Raw genomic sequence first — 5175 nt, 5'->3', positions numbered from 1 at the left:
GATTGGGTATTAGGAGTCGATAGCAAACCTGATGTTGTGGCGAAACGTAAACTAAATAATTTCGAAAGCTTACATGTCATTTGCTAGTAATTTTGTTTTTCTTTTTTTTACAGAATTTCGTGTACCGATGTACATCCATTACTTTACACATGCCCCCATGTCATTCCATGTAAACTTTTACACCAGAGAAAAAAGAAATATTCCTAGTAAATGTTCAATGTTCATATTCATTCTTTTGTTATTGTCTATGTAGCTCTGTTTTTGCTTTATGGTGTTGACACCCGAGCACACACACACACCACACACAACACCAACACACACCCGCAGCCCCTACCTGATTTTCTCTCATTTTTAATGTTGTACTTTTACTTTACTCCATTGTTTATTATGCCATGTCCCGTATATTTTCTTACTGTGAATTCTTCTTTGTACACCACTTTAGCCTGGACTCCGCAATAATTAGTATGATGTAAAAATTATTTACCCAAGGTCTACGTGTTATGTAACCAACAAAAGAATACGGCGGGCTATTATAAACGTAACTTCTTCGATATTCGTCCAAAAAGGTTTAACCTATAACGGGAAAAACACAGCCTAAAGGTTAAAGTACTTCCTATAAAAAAACGCGTTACTAATCCCGATACCTTCTGCTTAAGGTTGATTAATTACAACTTACAAGTTGAGACCTTTGTACAGAGGGATCATTTGTTTCCCTACTTCGCTTCTCCCTACTCGTTCAGGTCGTTTTCTCTCTCCAACTTTGCCACTACAATACGGTTTCTTAACGAATTGACCACACGTAAGGGTAGACCGGTATGTCTACCCTCCAAGACACCCACAAATTCACTCGGTTACTCCTGTCTCATCTTAGAGGTTTGGGTAAAATTTGTAGGAAAGGGACAATCACGGGAGACCCTTATTGGACTTAACATATCCACGTACACCACAACCAACTATACCTCTTGCTTTTTTTTTCTAAAGAGTCTAACTCTGGTCTTCAGCCGCACGTCCCACTAGCTCTAGAAAAGGTTAAATAACTCCCCTACCTGTACAATTCAGACGTCTATGTAAGTACCAATATTGCAAAACTTTCCGTAAAGGAAACTACCCTTATAAGACTCCCCCCGATTCTCGAGTTTTCACAAGAGCAATTGAAAAGAAACGTTACCTACTAAACTCAACATTACAGGTATGGGACTGGTTTCAGTCTTTTACCTTCTAATTGAACACAAGACTTGTATGATTATATATCTTTTTACTATGTTTGTTTGTTGTAGTATTACATGTGCTATCATTTTAGTGGGGACGGGTTAGGGACGGTTATTGGGGTTGGCCTGTCATTTGTGGTCCGAGCGTTAAAGGGGCCCCTGAGAAATGCGCACTGCCTGGGTGTCAGAACCTAATAAAATTAAAATAAAATTACAAGAAGCGAAATAAAGAGTAGATTACAGTGACGGTTACCATAGTTGGACCGTCGTCGACTGTAAAAAAGGACTGACTACCCAAACAAACCTTGCTCCGTGAATTTGTTCTGTGATACCGTTTATCCTTCGCTAGTAGTTCGGTTTCGACCCCGTTTGTTTAATTAGGGAAACATTGTATAGTCAGGACGAACGAAAGGCCGTGAAGCCGTTGAGAGCGGAGTTTTGAGACTTGGCGTCTGCCTTCCGCTTAGGTGTGGAACCAACGGTACCTTCTAAAAACAGGACGAAGTGAAAGACAAGACCCTAAAGACCAAGGTCAGACGCTAACTTATGTTCGTCAACTTATAGTACTCAAAATTACACACTCAAGTGTCATTACTTGCGTAATCGTTTGAAATTTTAGTGTTAATTGGATAGAATAAAATTCTTACTCACGGGGGTAATAAAACCTATATAACGTCTGGAAGTGTCAATTTAAACGAAAATTTTCGGTCTCACTCTCACGTGTTGAGAGTACGACCTACAAAAAACAATTATTACTTATTAAATTTGAATTACTTTTACACGTAAAAAAATTTATACGATAAACAAAGGATTTTTATTGGTTTTATATTTTCAAGATGGGAATCGCTGGCATGTAAAAAACAATTTGTTTCTCCGAATCGAAGGTTAAAAACACAAAAGCATTGTACACCATTTAAACCAATCAATATTGTGTAATTAACAAGGATAAACTGATGTGTTAGTGGATGAGTAATGCAGATATATCACTGTGTAATCATTTGACAGTGAGGGGAATACATCAGGTTTTATTATGAAAACTTCGAGACCGGAAATACTGTTTTCACCCCGTGAGGGTTGACGCTAACTTTACATGGACGCTGTGGGGAAAGACGTAGTATATTAACGTCCTCCTGGCGAGACCTCAAATCATCTTCGTAATATCTATCAAACTATAGATCCTACACATCCACTGGACGTGGATTCTAAAAGTACAATATACACTTCTCGCTAGAAATCAAATCAAAAAGCATTTTAATGGCCAAACAATTTAGGATTTGCCAGAGACGGTTATTTGTGAATATATGACCCCCCGGAGCGTTTGAAATTAACGGGAGCATTATGCCGCAAATTGTTGTTTCTTACACGACCACTAGAGGTGCTAAACTTTAAAAGGTGACTAAACTGTAGGTTGTAATAAGCTGCTGAACAATCGACCTATTTGGTAGTTTTTTGGAAGAGGACAGGCTGGTTTAAATTACGGCAAAAACAATGTCAGTAAATACTCCACTCTTGAATGTCAGAATCTAAAAACAGCGGTCTCAAAAAGCAGTTGCTTACAAGAGACTAAAAAACCCACTAAACATCATCACACCAAACATTAGCTGTCTTTGGCTAAGCGGTGTTAACGTGGAGTCATGCAACCGTGATTTGGTTTGTTGTATAGCCTAAAGACAGATTTGTACTTCTGGCTATAGCATTTATACTTCAAAAATCTGAAGATTCAAGATTCAAAGGATTTATTGTCATATGCACAGTAGCTACAGTGTAGATAAGGCAGTGGCGAGCCGTCAGGGCCATCTAAGCCCTCTGTGAGGGCCCAAGATATTCTACAAAATAATATAAAAAAACATTTAAAAAAAATTATATATATATATATTTTTTAAATTAAAAATAATTTAATATATTTGTTACTTATATTTTTCATTAGTTTTACCAAAATGACTTGATTTAATTGTATTTAAAATAACATTTCCAAAGAAATAAATCCTTAGAATCTGCCTATTCAGTTTCTGTTGGAATGTGAAGGGTTAAATGAAAGAAGCTCGTCTCTAAAGAGAGGAGCTGTTGGACGTCCAGGGGGTCCAGCTATGAACTCACAGAGGGCCCAGCTATAGTAACTGAATGAGAGAGTAATGTCAAATGACAGTACAATTGACCAATCATATCTTCCCTACACCGTAAGGTGTAAACACCTCTCTTAAGGGAGAAGGACAATTATGGCACCCCACCTAACAAATAATAAATTTTTACTTAAATGTAAGACATTACGGAAGGGTTAATAGCGGAAATTAACAATTAATGGATGACTACCTAAATATATAGCTTAAAGGCCAAAAGACCACACATTATGAACATTATTTTCTATGTAACTGTGTATTTTCCTAAACAACTACCCTTTAATTCGCCTTATTTAATTGAGATCGAATTACCATGAGAGCGTAGTGATGAGTGTTAGTTCTGGTATGTATTATTTTCGGAATCAGGAAGTAACGATCGTTGACTGTTTGTGGCCATTCGGTGTGGGAAGTAGATGACGTGACAAATCACGGATACATTCCGACGAGAGGAGATATGTGTTGGAAGAAACCAGGTTAGAAACATTTGTCCTAGAGTCGGCCATTAACTGTGTACGGTACTAAGATCATTTATGTCACCACGAGTTTACTTTTCGAAACAATTTTATACGTTCCGCGCTTTCAGTCAACTTTGCTAGAATTCACCGCACTCAACTTTCAGCACGCTGGACGCGACATTAGCGACATCAAGCATAATGTATTGAATCGTAAACAAGACGCTGATCTATAATAGATTAAGTTTTTAATATTTTCATCCCAACTGTACACCTATAATAGCGACTTGTTTTGCCCTAGGTAAATTTATACACAGTTGGTGTCTGGAATAAGCTCGATAAAGGTTTTTACGGATCCTCTTTAACGTAACGCAAATCTGCTTCCTTTGGCTTTTCCTTCAATGAGGCCCAAAATTCCTGCGCAGTGACGCCGAGGTGGNCGCTGTAGTACATATGCCAGGCCTGTAGATGGTGCTGTTCTCACAGAATCAGCCCATGCAAAGACAGTGTTAAATTGAGCGAAATGAGGAATGGCTAAAATGCATTTTAGCCATTCCTCATTTCGCTCAATTTAACACTGTCTTTGCATGGGCTGATTCTGTGAGAACAGCACCATCTACAGGCCTGGCATATGTACTACAGCGTCTCCAGCGCTTTCGAACGGCAATGTCCGAGGCTGAGTCCTGATTGGTGGAGTTGGCCCAATAGACGTAGCGCCACTTCTGTGATGTCACAGAAGTGTTCAAATCTGTATCAGTCTGTATCAGATCCGTTGCAGCCCCTTTTTAAGAGATTTGGGTATGGAGGAAAAGAGAGAGGGTTGTGTTTTCTGACACTTGTTGAATTGTCTGGAACACCGGGGACACATATTCATGTATAAAAGACGTACAAAAGTGCATTTTGCAGGATAGGTCACCTTTAACAGAGGAATGTCAAGTATAAAGACTGCTGCAAGCATATCAAAAAAGTGGAGACTTTATCAAACAATGGGAATGTACCGTAACTCAGGGGTGTCCACATTCTTTTTACTGAGGGCCACATACGAAGGGCTTGGCCCCTCACTATAGGTATATTGCCTCATAAAGTTAGCAAAATCAATCAATCGAGATAAATTCTTCTGGATAATTGAATATGCTTTTTTTTAAAAAACAGCCTATCACAGCTGTCCATTGGGTTTCGTTATTTTGTTATTTAAAACAGAAGCCTCAGGTTGGGGTTGGGGGTTAAGGCAAAAATAGGAAGGGTTTATTTCAAGCTTTTTTGTGCACATATGTTATTAGGGCTTTATTTTTATCAGCTAAGATTTGTTAGAAAATATTTTCAACTTTAATTGGCTGAATTTATTTGAAGATTGGGCTTATTAACACATGGATACGTGTGTCATATTTTTGTATATAT

At 38.2% G+C, this 5175-nt stretch overlaps 1 protein-coding gene across 1 annotated transcript in view; it reads right to left on the bottom strand.

The window, feature by feature from the left end:
* The window catches only part of pou2af1 (POU class 2 homeobox associating factor 1), a 50496-nt gene that overhangs the window by 41521 nt on the left and 3800 nt on the right, over positions 1–5175 (bottom strand). The gene's annotated exons all lie outside the window — the stretch shown is intronic.

This window comes from Notothenia coriiceps, unplaced genomic scaffold, assembly GCF_000735185.1.
Source record: "Notothenia coriiceps isolate Sejong01 unplaced genomic scaffold, NC01 NC01_scaffold00037244, whole genome shotgun sequence".
Classification (NCBI taxonomy): domain Eukaryota; kingdom Metazoa; phylum Chordata; class Actinopteri; order Perciformes; family Nototheniidae; genus Notothenia; species Notothenia coriiceps.
This window is presented reverse-complemented; position numbering and strand designations above follow the sequence as displayed.